The sequence below is a fragment of the Ambystoma mexicanum genome, chromosome 7p (genome assembly GCF_040938575.1).
Source record: "Ambystoma mexicanum isolate Mex_15411 chromosome 7p, UKY_AmexF1_1, whole genome shotgun sequence".
NCBI lineage: Eukaryota > Metazoa > Chordata > Amphibia > Caudata > Ambystomatidae > Ambystoma > Ambystoma mexicanum.
The window spans coordinates 140,922,411-140,937,153 of record NC_090939.1 but is presented as its reverse complement, the minus strand read 5'-3'; the positions used below and the strand labels follow the sequence as shown (position 1 = coordinate 140,937,153).

Below are 14,743 nucleotides of genomic sequence, written 5' to 3'. Positions count from 1 at the left end.
CAGGAGGATGAGGGGAGTAGGACCAACAAGGATGAAGAGAGAAAGTCCTAGGAATATGAGGAGAGAGGGACCCAGGAGGAGGAGAGAAGGACCCAGGAGGATGAAGAGAGAAGGGCCCATCAGGCCGAGGAAATAAGGACCTAGGAGGATGAGGAGAGAAGGACCTAGGAGGATGATGGGAGAAGGACCCGGGAGGATGATGAGAAAAAGACCCCGGAGGATGAGGAGAGATGGACCTAGGAGGCTGTTGGTAAGAAGGAGAAAGGAAGCGGATGGTGAGAACCAGGTGCTTGGGGAGACAACCCCATAGGGCTGGGGAGTGAAATGTAGGAGGTTGGGTGAGAAGGAGATCGGTGGCTGTAGGAGAGAATCAGGGCCTTCAGGAGAGATAGACCAATGGGGCTGCAAAAAGAAAGACTGAGGGGCTGGGAGAGAAGTCAAAGGGGCGCTGGGGACAAAGAAGCCTGGGCGAGAGAAATACCCTAGGGGCTGGGGACAAAGAGAGAGAGAGAGAGATAGGCTCAGAAGGTTTAGGGGAGGCAGAGAGAAAATATAGAAAGAGAGAGAGAGAGAAAGGGAGAGTGAGAGAGAGAGAGAGAGACTCAGGAGGTTTAGGGGAGGGAGAGAGAAAAATATAGAGAGACGGGGTTTAGGAGAGATAGCGAGAGAAAGAGAGAGAGAGTGATTCAGGAGGTTTAGTAGAGAGAGATTGAGACTGAGGAGCTATAGGAGAGATAGCGAGAGAGAGACTGAGGAGGTTTAGGAAAGAGGGAAAGAGAGAGACTCAGGAGGTTTAGGAGAGGGAGAGAGAGACCCTGACCCTGGTCTGTGCCTATCGAGAGACCAGGAAGGGGGAGAGGAATACACGAAAGGCTAACAAGAGAGTTCCTGGAGGTTATGGATAGAGACTCCCAAGAGGCTTGGAAGAGAGACCTGGGAGGCTGGTGAAAGGGAAACCGAGGATTCTGGGGGAAAGGAGACCCAGGGGGTTTAGGAGGGAGAGAGAGAGAGAAAGAGAGAGAGCGACTCAGGAGGTTTAGTAGAGAGAGAGACACTCAGGAGGTTTAGGGTGAGAGATAAAGAGAGACCGAGGAGGTTTAGGAAAGAGAGAGAGACTCAGGAGGTTTAGGAGAGAGATAGATCGAGAGCGAGACTCAGGAGATTTAGAAGAGACAGAGAGAGACTTGTGAGGTTTAGGAGAGAGAGAGAGAGAGACAGAGAGTGAGAGACTCCGGAGGTTTAGGAGAGAGAGACTCAGGAGGTTTAGGGTGAGAGATAGAGAGAGACCGAGGAGGTTTAGGAAAGAGAGAGAGAAAGAGACTCAGGAGGTTTAGGAGAGACAGAGAGAGACAGAGAGAGACTTGCGAGGTTGAGGAGAGAGAGAGAGAGAGATAGACAGAGAGAGAGACAGAGAGTGAGAGACTCAGGAGGTTTCGAGAGGGAGTTAGAGAGCGACAGAGAGCGAGCGACTCATGACATTTAGCAGAGAGAGAGAGAGACAGACAGAGAGCGAGAGACTAAGGAGGTTTAGGAAAGAGCGAGAGACTCAGGAGGTTTAGGAGAGAGAGAGACTCAGGAGGCTTAGGAGAGGGAGAGACTCAGGAGGCTTAGGAGAGGGAGAGACTCAGGAGGCTTAGGAGAGGGAGAGACTCAAGAGGCTTAGGAGAGAGAGAGAGACAGACAGAGAGCGAGAGACTCATGACATTTAGCAGAGAGAGAGAGAGACAGACAGAGAGCGAGAGACTAAGGAGGTTTAGGAAAGAGCGAGAGACTCAGGAGGTTTAGGAGAGAGAGAGACTCAGGAGGCTTAGGAGAGGGAGAGACTCAGGAGGCTTAGGAGAGGGAGAGACTCAGGAGGCTTAGGAGAGGGAGAGACTCAAGAGGCTTAGGAGAGAGAGAGAGACAGACAGAGAGCGAGAGACTCAGGAGGTTTAGGAGAGAGCGAGAGACTCAGGAGGTTTAGGAGAGAGAGAGAGAGACCAGTAAGGGGAAGAGGAATACGCGAAAGGCTAACAAGAGAGTTCCCGGAGGTTATGGATAGAGACTCCCAAGAGGCTGGGAAGAGAGACCTTGGAGGCTGGTGAAAGGGAAACCCAGGACTCTGGGGAAAAAGAGAGACCCAAGAGCCTGGGAAGAGGAAGACCCAGAGAGTTTGGAGAGAGAGAAAACCAAGAATTTCAAGGCAGAGAAAAATAGGAGGGTTTGGTGCGAGGGCCCAGGAAGCAGAAAGAGAGATTGCAAATGTATGTAGGTCTGGTTACAGAGGTTTATAAGGAGGTAGAGGTGCGAGAACATAAGGAGGTGGTGATGAGAAGGATCACATAGAATCGGGTGATGAATCCAACCCTTAATATAGAGGTGCCTCAGGAAGAGGTGCCTGAAGAGAAGATGGTGAACAGTGAGGAGATGAGTAAAGAGAAGGGTGGCCAGAGTAGAAAGGGAAAGTGGGGACTCCCCAGAGAAAAGGAGGGTTAAAGAAAGATCAGCGGGAAACTGCAAGGGCAAAAGGAGGAGTCAGAATGAACATGCAAGGGGAAACCTGGGGTGGGTGAGTAATGTGTCAGAGGCAAGCAGCAAAGAGGAACAGGAGATTGAAAGAGGGCGTGTGAATGGGTCCATGTGTTAATATCCCGCAAAAATATCGCCATACAAAAACCTCGACTTCAGAGTGCCTGCCTTGCCACCAGTCTTCTCACTTTAAATGAACACTATTGTTAGAATGATGCCAGTCTGGTCTAGGGAGGGACTATACAGCGACTGGCATATATCACCATTATGGCTCATAGGGAGCCAGTCCGAAAGCCGGTGTTAAACGATCTGTACCATGCACGCCCCTTCCCAGTCCACATCCATGGTTTTCCATTACTTTCCCACCTCCTCCACCACTCCCTCTCTTATCATACACTCGCCCTTGCATTCCCCTGCATCTTCTGCGAGGGTAGGTCCTCCTTTTTCTTCTCTGTATTTTGCAATATGAATGTGAGATGGGAATGAATGGACTGCAGTGATGGTCATACCTCTACGTGGTGCCAAAGAGAACATATATGTGTGTTTTGCCAAGTTGCCTATTTTTTTTATATGGATCTATGAACAGTCTATGAAACACTGCAATAATTTGCCTCCTTTTAAGGTAAATACCCAGATTCATGTTCTATAACACATGTGGGCTACTATAGAACATACGTATCGGACAGTCTTTCAACATAGGCGCCTGGCTCTTCTGACACCCAACTTCCCTTGACCAGAGGTCCACAACGTGTAAACTTTCCAGATGTTATAGACTACGACTCCCATGATCCTTCAACATTGAATATGCTGGTTACGGCTGATGGGATTTGAAGTCTAAAATATGTATAGAGCCAAAGCTTACAGACCCCTGCGCTAGACACTGAGAATAGATTGCACAGTCCTTTGAAGAGTGTTCTGCTATCTGTGAGAAATATCAAATCTGAGATGCAGGGTACCCAGCTTGGGCCTATACAGTAGAGGCATCTTGTAGCCATTTTGTTGGATAAGCAAGCGTGCCAGCTGCATAAACAAATTTATGTTAATTGATTGAATGCATATTTTACATTCCTATCAAGCAACCATTTTGGCTCGTTTCCAGAGATTACACCCCCTTGTGTTATGCTCTAAATGCCCCAAAATGCTCTGCCATTTGGTTAATGTTTTCCACCTTTTTTCTGCATTCTTAGGGTTCTGACATCCACACATTTCAAGAGGCCCGAGGTGGGCGTCACATGTGATGTTCCCACGTGACTACAGAAAGATCACAGACACACAGGGACACTGCATGGGGATGCTGCACACCACCAGTGCCGGATTATCCATTAGGCCAAGTAGGCACCGGCCTATGGGCCCCACTCCTTTTAGGGGCCCCGTGACAACGGATCAAAATAAACCAGTGCTGGAAATTAAAAACATATGAGGAGATCATTTGCAAGGGGGCACCTGACATTTCGACTGCCTAGGGGCCTTCACAGGGTTAAATCCAGCACTACACACCACACATGCATAATGATTCTGATGACAAAGACACAGTCATGACATGCTATATGGCCAATGAATGTCTATGCAACTCCTTAACTGGGCAATCCCCTACAGCTACCACCTGTGAGTCCACAGACTCACAAATGGTGGTTGTAGGAGATGGAGTTGTGGTAGCGAGTGGGTGGGCTTAGCTCTTGATTGCAAAGGCCTTCGTTTTCTCTCTTCCATGAGTATGTCCCTACCACTGGCAATGTGATTGTAATTGGTTATTTATAACGCGCTTAATACCCAGAGGTTTCTAAGCGCGGACCTGGGATCGAACCGTGTTGCCCCTCGTCGTCTTGCTTCCAAGGCGAGTGCTATCCTCTCAGGCCAATGGTGAGGAGAATATGGGAATTCTGTGCATGCATCCTCAGGAAAGTGCCCTTTTGTGTGTGTGTAGAGAACCCTCATTCTATCTCGATAGGGGGTGCATCCGCAGCACAGCATCCCAGCTGTGATGCAGGGTATTCCCAAAAGTAGAAGGTTCTCTGTGTGTCACATCTAATGCCATAAGCACATAATGTTGAGTCCTTTGCCCCAGATAAGATTTTGAAGCAGTAGTATTTTACTCCCTATTTATTTGAAGTTGGGAATAATAGGATATTTTAGGGAGTGAAGTAGTAAATTCTGATTCCCAAAGTAGGCGTTTAGAAAATATATATTTGAACTCTAAAATATTTTTTGTGATCCATATTTTGAGTTTAATTAAAAATGGCACTTTTTCCTCAGTTCCTCTCCAGATCAGGCAGTAATAATACCACCCTGTCAGTGCCACTGGCCACCTGTGGAGCTTTGCGGTACACGCAGGGAGAAAGCTGTGGCTCTGTCTGATCTTTTGCTGGGAGTGTTTTTACTCCCTGCTTTTTAATGACAGTATTTGACTGTTTTGAGGGAGTAAAAGTGTCGTATTCGCTGCTCATCTGTAAGGCTGGTTGAGTCCATCCTATGCAGCACACCTATAGTATGCTATGTACACAGATGAGCTTCATTCGTTTATACTTTGGGACCCCTTAGGGGTTTTGGGATCAAGGCCCTAAGGATAAGGGAGAAGGGATGGGTTTACCATCTCCTGGGCATTGCCATATCCGAATAAAGCCCGTTTTCAGCCAGCAGGCCTCTCAGTGAAGTTAATTATGTAACATGATTTTTTTTCCTTTCCGCCGAGGTTTCCCGTCAACAGTACGCACGCTTCCTCCCACATTCCCACTCTCCAATTTTCATCTCTTACCACCTGCCTATCTCTTTCAATGTCCTCCATAGTTCATTGAATTAGCTTCAGGGCACTATCAGGCAAAAGACAAGCCACTTACCATGCACACTACGCTCCTATTTAGCTCCTCCTAACTCCTCTTTCGCATTGTCCCACACCCTTGTTTCCTTTCTCTCTATGGTACTTTGAAATGGCCTCTAGGCGATGTAAATTGCCATCGTAAACACAGTAAATGTCAATTGCTTACCTGGTGAACCTCTGCCTGTATTATTCTTTTCGGCCGGGCCACTATCCCAGCCCTTGCGTACTCATGAGTACCATTGATAGTGATATTTTGGCTTGTTACGAGCATATATGGCATTTAGTGAGAAATTCACAATTCAAAATGGCCGACGCTGCTGCAGTTATGGATTTCAAGTCGTGGAATCCAGATTTTCCTGTTTTATTTTGAAGGAACCAGTATCAGGGAATGTTATTACCTGGGGTCTCAATGGTGTTTGCCATGACCAAATCCCAATCACTTGCACCATGCGACTGAACGTACTTCCGGCAGCTTGAAGAGAATGTTCTCGAGCACTCACCACACACCTTTTGCGTATTATCATTATTCCCAAACCAAAAGAACACGTAGGCTGGAAATGTGCTGAGGGAAACAAAATGGAAAGATTAATGGAGGAAATTAATGGTAAAATGTAATTTTAAGATAGCTGGGAGCCGCATATTGGAGGCATCCATCAACGATGCAGCTAACAGCATTATCTGTCGCTGAGCAGGCAATAGGTGCCCAGACGACGAAGAAAGAGATGAGAGCTGGCGAACAGGTGCACAGTAATGGCCAAGACATACAAGAATGGTAGAAAATTGAGGTGTACATTGCATGGATCATGCTATCCCTCATTTTCTAGAAAATATTTGTTCATTGTACCGACCCATCAGTAGTTTGGGTTTGCAATTGGGCAAAGCACGTATGTTCTACTGGGGACTTTAAATGTCTGAGTCTACTCGAGGGAAGAGCGGCCTCAAACCAAGAAGGCAAGCAAAGCAGCAGATGCAGTAGTGATGTGGCCACTTTTCCGGTCAATTTTCATGGCGAGCATTATCACGACTCAAATGGCCAGCCACACACTGTTCCATGCAATCAGGTAGCCTCGCATCTGGGGAAATGCAGACAAACGTCATTTTCATAGACACACACATGTGCATACAGTACACTTACAAGTGGTCATTTTCGCGGTCTTGCAAATCGGTAGAAATGGCAGTAAAAGTGGCAGTACACTTTTACTGCCTTTTCACCTATCCATGGTATTCTCTTCAAGTAGTCGGGCAGAGGTTGGAAGCAGTATGGACTTCACATGTCTGCCTGCTGTTCCTGCTCCCCCTGGTAAAGGCAGCTGCATTACCGACAGCATGTATTTTCAGGCTGCTGGTAGGCAATGGATCCCCCTGGAATCCGCATGAAACTACCACGTGGTAAAAGCAGGTGGATTCCATAGGAATCCCTTTTGAATCCCTATTTGTATTATATAGCTGTAGCCTATATATATTATATAGCTTGGTCGCAACGGGCCTCTCTGGTCCTTTCCTGGCCTGGTTTACATCCTTCCTGATTGACAGGGGCCAATTGCTTTCTCTTACCCTCTTTCTATCATCTTCTCACCTGCTTTCTTGTGGTGTTCCCCAAGGCTCGGCCTTGTCCCTGATGCTTTTTAACATCTATGTTCAGACTTTGGTTGGTCTCATCCGCTCCCACGTCTTTCGGTGCTAGTCCTATGCCGACGACACCCAGATCCTGGTCCGTTTAGATCTCGACCAAGCTGTTGTGTCTCACCGGTGTGAATGCCTGATGGACATGAGCGGCTGGATGAACAACAACTGGCTCAAGCTTAACAGGGACTAGATGGAGGTTCTGGTGGTGGGTTCTCCCCCAGACTCTGCTCTTTGGATTTGTTCTTTCTGGCCATCTGCTCTGGGCGATTCTCCTATTCCGGTGACAGCGGTTAAGAATTTGTGAGTTTACCTTTCTTCTTCCCTTTCAATGGCTCCTCGGGTTAGCACAGTGTGTAAAACGGGTCACTTCCTTCTTAAAGTGCTCCGCAAGGTATTACCATTCTTGCCTGCTCCTCTGTGACCACTGGTAGCTGCTCACTAGTTACGTGTCACATAGACTACTATTATTGCCCTGTTCTTGGCCCAGCCTATTGGTCTTATACATCAGTTGCCGCACTTGCAAAATCTTCCTGCTCGGATTGCCACCTCTACCCCAAATGGCTCTCACATTAGCCCTGTGCTCTGCTCTCTTCACTGGCTCCCAGTGGCTAAAATGATCACATGTAAATCTCTTTGCCTGGTCCACTGGGCGTACTACCGCAAGGGGGCGTATTATCTTCAAGAAAGGTTTCTGCCTTACATTCCAGGTCGGACTCTCCGTTCCGGTAATGCTTGTCTAGTGGTCATTCCTAAGTATCATCTATCCAGGGTCGGCGGCCGCGCATTTTCAGATTCTGCTGGTAAACTATGGAATGATCTTCCCGCTGCCCTTAGGTGCATCGAGAACTCTCTACAAATTTGGCACTCCTTGAAAACGTTATTTTAGGCTACCAGTGTTGGCAGCATGCTGTTCGAGTCCTAGTGCCAAGATGCCCTTGGTTGAACATGCGCGGTATAAATTCCATGAACATAACATAAAAATAATATAGTGCGGCAACGGCTGAGAATCAGGCTTCATAGGAAACCTGAAAATTGAACTGCTAATAATGTTTGACTAGCATGACGGGTTTGGCTGATATGTTGCAAACAAAATGTTTGTCACACCCCGTGCGCCCCACACTGGACATTTTGGGAAAGATTTGTTAAAAAATGAAAAGGTTATTAAGAAAGCAAAACAAAAATCTGTTTTCGGCCTACTCCCATTCATTTCCCCATAGAGAAAAAGTCCAGATTTCTGCACAGTGCACAGCAAAAACCATTGGATGGACTTGGACCAGAAATTATAGCTCTATCTCCGTGTTGGTTTGCAGAAGAGAGGCTTTGCAGAAATGAAAAAAGAAGCAATTTTTTTGTTTAATGCCAGAGATAACCAGGTTTATTTGCAAATAACTGGCGTTAGCCGAAAATTGAAAAGTTGAAAAAAATGCCATTTAGAGGAGGAACTACAATAAATGGTAACAGGCTAGAGGTGGGTAGGGGGAAAGAGGACACCATGTGAATTTTGGGTGGAGGGCTAAGGGCCAAGTTCAGAGCTCAAACATTTTCTCATAACCAGATTGTTTTCACATTACCTACATTATAGTAGAAAATGGGATCGGGAATGAAAGTGTGTTGCATGAATAACCAGGATTATTTACAATACATACTATTATTGCGGTTATAATAAATGCAGTTATGGGGAAACGTTTTTTTTTTAAATTAAATAAAATGTGTTTAACACAAAAAAGTGGAATGTTACAGCCACTGTTTGGTGGGGTGGGGGGGAGATGGGTGTGACCAAAGTGTATGGCTACCTGGTTACTTTAAGGAACCGAATGGTGCAATATGTTAAGTGGAAATGGCCAAAGGTCATGACTAGTGGTGCCCAATGAAACCTATAGGGGCAACATGTCAAGGGATCATGACGAAAGGCGGTGGCCACTGGCCATGGCCAAAGGCCATGGCTAGTTTTCCAAAAAGAAACCTAGTGATGTGCCAACGGCTGACGGCCGGGGCCACTGACCAATGCCAAAGGCCATGGCTAGTGGGCCAGTTTAGGATTTCTTTTGGAGCCATATGCAGAGTGGCCACATCCTCCAGCTGTGGGCTCTGGCCATGGCTAGTGGATGAAGGCCATGGCTAGTGAGCGGGAAAGAAAGGTAGTGTTTTAAAAGATACTGTGGGCACTTTGGCCCTGACCAGTGGGCACAAAAGACATGTAAAGGGCACTGGCCAAAGACTGTGGCCGCCAAATGGTTCCAAAAGAAACATATTGGGGGAACATGGCCGAAGGCCGTGGCCTCTGATCATGGTCTTTGACAATGGCCAGTGTCCTGTAAAAAACAATGGTATAACAAAACCCTCAAAATTCATTGAAAAATCCACAAAACACTTGAAATTCAGCGAATGTGGTAACTCGGCCTGTTAGGGATTCACAATGACATACACAATTACATTATGGTGGACATCAACATGACCGCGCCGAGTGAAGCTGGCCATGACTTCCCACATCCGCTGCATTTCAAGGGTTTTGTTGTGTTAAATCTGCACAACTTAACTTAGATTTTTTCAGTCAGTATATATATATATATTCAGTGAAAAAACTTTGTTAAAGGGGCGTTATGGTTCAAAGTAAAACCGAAAAACCCCTGAAATTTGGCAGTTATGGTAAGATAAGCAACCATAACTGGCGCCACCACCGTGCACTGCTAACACTAACACCCAGGACATCAAAGATGACATCACAAATGTCATTGATGACATCACTGATGACATCACGTGGCTGGCTCTCCCTTTTTTTCCTTTCCTGACATATCTAGGCCACATGATTTTCTTCAGTAACAGTCAGGAACTAAAAATTGTAAATTACTATATTCGTAGACTTATCTTTCAAGTATGTTCTTAGAATAATTCCCTTATGGTCCAGTCATATCATATGAAACATATACATAGGAGAAGTCACAACCTTGAAAGACAGCAACCCTTTTTGTGCATTAAAATTATCAGTAGATTTATCAGCACTTTCTGATACTTTTGATGTTTTTTTATTACTGTACTTTCCCTGTATATGCTCATATTTTTATATGTTGTACTCACACTATTTTCCTTAGGGTCCAGACACATCATGTGATATATATATAGATAGGGTAAGTAACAGCTTTGAAACAGAGCAATCATTTCTCTCCATAAAGGTAATCAGTTAGGTTATAAACACTTTCTGCTACTATTGCTGTTTCTTTTTCCTACTTCAATTCCCTTGTATGTATTCATATTTGTATGTGGTGTTGTCTCTTTGTGATGTGTGTATAATAATGCAATTATGTAGTAAGTGGGTTTTATTCCCTACTTATCACAAGTTTCACTGTACGCAAAACTCTAATATGAAAACAGTTATCATTTCAATATTCAACATGGCAAGCTTATGAATATTTCACCTCCATCATGTATGCTGCACACAATGCCTATGTTTCTACATGAGTACCTTAGTATACTGGATTGAAGTTAATAATAGAATGCTATTTATATCAATGCATAGCTTAATGCACTGATTAGCACTTGATATTTATTCCAATAATCTTTGACACTTTTTTTTATTACATATTTGGGCTACGAAAATTAGGAAATCTCTAGCGGTCATGGATATCTCTTGGGAGTCTGTATGTAACACACCACAGATTGCAAAAAGAAAACTGAGATCCTGGTACTGGATAAAAAACGAAGAACGTCGAATGGCAATGTCATCTTCGCTTAATTTAGGCTTGACATGTAATACTCTTGACAAGCTGCCCAAATACTTAACAAGATTTCCGTCAAGATACCATCGCAACAAATTTTTAAGATTTCGGCTAAATTTATATGAAACTAAAGAGATAATGTACCTGAGACACTACAAAGAGATAGATAATAATAAATGTAGGCTCTGTAAAAACGAGGTAGAATCACTTAAACATCTAGTCTCTGATTGTGACCAGGTGGCGACTCAGCGTGCATTTTTCTTTAAACATCTAACAACTGTCCAACCAACGGACCATCTGTGGTGCATGCTGGTAGCTGGAAATAATGTTAAATCAATTTGTGCAGTGGTAGATTTTCTCGACAACATCTTGGAGAAAGCCTTGTGCTGAAAACAAACTTTTCATCTGAAAGAGCCGGAAGGAAACAATGAACCTATAAGAGAGCTAATTGATGACAAAGAAAGATGATGAATTTTTGTATGAATTTTTGTAATTGAAGTTGTGTAAATAACTAATTGTTACAAGTAAAATAAAAAAAATAAAAAAATAAATAAAAATTAACATTATACTAAGAATCCCTAGTACAGACTTTTCATGAAAGGTAAATGCACATGTGATGTCATCAGTGATGTCATCAATGACATTTGTGATGTCATCTTTGATGTCCTGGGTGTTAGTGTTAGCGTGCACGGTGGCGGCGCGAGTTATGGTTGCTTATCTTACAATAACTGCCGAATTTCAGGGGTTTTTCGGTTTTACTTTGAACCATAATGTCCCTTTAACAAAGTTTTTTCACTGAATTTCAAAGGTTTTTAGTAGCGCAACTTAACCATAACGTCCCTTTAACAAAGTTTTTTTTACTGAATTGCATAGGTTTTTAGTAGCGCAACTTAACCATAACGTCCCTTTAACAACGTTTTTTCACTGAATTTCATAGGTTTTTAGTAGCACAACTTAACCATAATATCCCTTACTTCATATACATGTAACATAGAACACACTAACCCCCTCGTAGTGATTTTCATGTCCGCGGACTACCGCCATGTCTGCGGACACATCAAAAATCTGAGCGTGGTGAATGTTAATTCAAATTGGGTGCCCCATTTCCCCTTTGAAGTTGGATCTGAAAAGAGACATTTTTTTTTTACAGATGCTTGACAAACACCTGTTATTTTGTATTTTTTTTCTTGTTTTTTTTTCTTACTTTACTCCTAAAATCTTCACATAACCTTCTCCAAAGCAACCCTTACATTCCAAAATAGAAAGGCATTTCCCGTAAAAGATAAAGAAATGTCATCTTCTTTAAATTTAACAGCATTACTGGCATCAATATTCTCATTGTTACAGAAGAACATACCAGCTCTAAGCATGAAGGCACACATGCCTCGGTTGATGACACACCTAGCAATGTTTTGCTAAGGACAAAAAACAGAACTATTGTCCCATATTGCCCTAGGTAGTAATCCAGAAAAATTTACTTTCGCATTTGGAAGGATCTTCATTACGGCTTGAACCAAGCGTTCCAAATCAGCCAACAAAGTAGGGGCACTGACGTTGCCCAAATGGAAAGCACCATAGTGCAAAACTACCACATGCGGACTGTTCATCGTGGCCATATCCTTACAAAGTTGTACAATTCCCTGTACATTGCAATCAGGCAAAGTGCTCCACACCACCTCCACTCCTTTCACATCAAAGTTCTTTGCAACATGCCTGCATTCAGCGTACTGCTGTAAACCATGCACAAACATATCTCCGAGCACCAACACCCTGACTTTCTCCACTTCTGCCATCTTCACCACACACAGTCTCTTTCAACACAAATCCACAACCTCGACATCTGATTGGCTGATCCGTACAGTCTTCTTTCCATGTTGGATTTCCTGGAAAAACCCGGATGTAGCACGCCCTGTCCATGAATAGCCGTAGTGTCCGCGGACGGCGTCCACTTTACTCTCTGTGCCATTCCCTCATTGCATACAGCTAAGCAATCACACAATACGAATAACGTCCTCAGAACACCCCCATTTTGTGAATTTTCGAACATTTCAGGACAATTATCATTTCATTATTCAACATATTAACATTACAAATATTATACTTTCATCTTGTACTCTGCACACAATGCTATCTTTCTCCATTAGCAGCTCAGTATACTAGATAGAATCCCATAATACAATGCTATTTATATCAATGCATCGTTCAAAGCACTAATAACGGTATGATATTTATTGCAATATCCTTGACACTTTTTTCGGAACATTATAATAAAAATCCCTAGTACACAAATTCCATGAAAAGTACATACACATGTGATGTCATCAGTGATTTCATCAATGACATTTGCGATGTCATCTTTGATGTCCTGGGTGTTAGTCTTAGCAGTGCACGGTGGTGGCGCGAGTTATTTTTCATAGCTTACCATAACTTGCTATTTTCAGGGGTCTTTCGGCTGTACTTAGAACCATAACATCCTTTAAACAAACTTTTTTTAATATCACGCAAACAATATACAAACATGGCGTGCAAAAACCAACTTCTACAGATGGCTTTACACAGAATGTTGCAAAGTAAGAATTTATGCTTGTTCACAGTGAAGGTCAGCTGCTTCCATTTTTTTCTCGGGCCCCGGAGAGGCTCACGAAGCGGACTATAAGGTTGTATTGTGTTTTGACCTTGACAGACAGAGATTGTGATGAAAGACTTCTCTTGAAGTAGTGTTGCTAAAACGTAAGAGAAGATAAGTATGAAATTTCTGAAACGAAACCACTTTTATATATTATATCACTATGCGAAAGATCGTTGGCACACGCGGAGTCGTACTTTGGGACTGCACCACTCGTAGACAATGGAAATTGCAATTGTACTGTAAGTAACCCTTTAGATTATTTTATACCAAATATAATTACAATAGCGTAGCATTAAAGACCGCTCAAGTTGAACTTGTTCGTTGAAAGTGGCATAATGTTTTCTACCGCGCACTATCACTGCCGAAATGATCCCCTGTCGTTTAGAGGGCTCTGAAAAAGGCAGACAACACAGGGTGGGTTAATATAAATAATTTAACCGGTCTATAGGCGGTCAAGTGCTCTACTTGCTGTGCCACTTTACTGTAGCCTGTCAAGTGGCACAGCGAGTACAACGCTCGCTTTGACATCCGTGCACAGCTTGCTAACGCAAGTTCGAATCCTGGCAAGGCCAAACTTAGCCTTTCATCCTTCCATGGTCGATAAATGAGCACCACACACCGTGGTTAATAATAAGCACCGCTTAGATACCTCACGGTTCTTAGCGCTATATGAATGGGAAAATATTATTTTATTACTAACATACTCCATTGCACTATCTTCGATAGCAAATAGTTTCACGCCCTAATAAATAAAATGATGATTTTTAATGAAGATTGGCTGGTGAGACTAATTTATGTTTTTTAAAACAGGTATGTGGCCCCATTTTGCCTATGTCACGATTTACAGACTCCAGCGGATGGGGTCTTCAACTGCCAGGTGCAGGTCCAAATATGCAACTTCATGACCCTCACCATTTTATGGGACAATCGCCAAGGACCAATATGCCCTTACTCAGTACTAGCGGCTACAAACCAATAGGGTGGTCTAATGGCTCGTTGTTGGAGCAACCTTCCGATTATCAGAGCGATTATTTACTGCTTTTATCATAAACCAACAGCCTATCTACCGCAAAGGAACAACGCGTGGCTCAAAATAAACTTTTGCTGATAGACAGCAGAGACAATAGCAAATCGCTGAATATTCACTAAACATTTCATGTGAAATAAATGTACTTTACCAAATGTACAATCCTGCTGTTTACTTTTAAACCACAGTTTCATATTCCGAATTGTGGCGCACTGAATTGTAAGGTGATCTAACACCCTCTGTACCGCAAAGGAACATTGCATGCCTCAACATGAACTTTTGAGGATCGACAACAAAGACAAATGCAAATTGCTGAATATTCTCTAAACATTTGATGTCAAATAAATGTACTTTACAAAATTTACAATCTTGCTGTTTGCTTTTAAATCACTGTTTCATATTCCGAATTGTGGCGCGCTGTGTTG

General features: G+C 43.6%; 1 protein-coding gene across 2 annotated transcripts in view; it reads right to left on the bottom strand.

Annotated features, from left to right (window-relative positions):
- The window catches only part of LOC138525754 (galactosylgalactosylxylosylprotein 3-beta-glucuronosyltransferase 1-like), a 299,222-nt gene that overhangs the window by 116,738 nt on the left and 167,741 nt on the right, over nt 1–14,743 (bottom strand). The window lies entirely within an intron of this gene.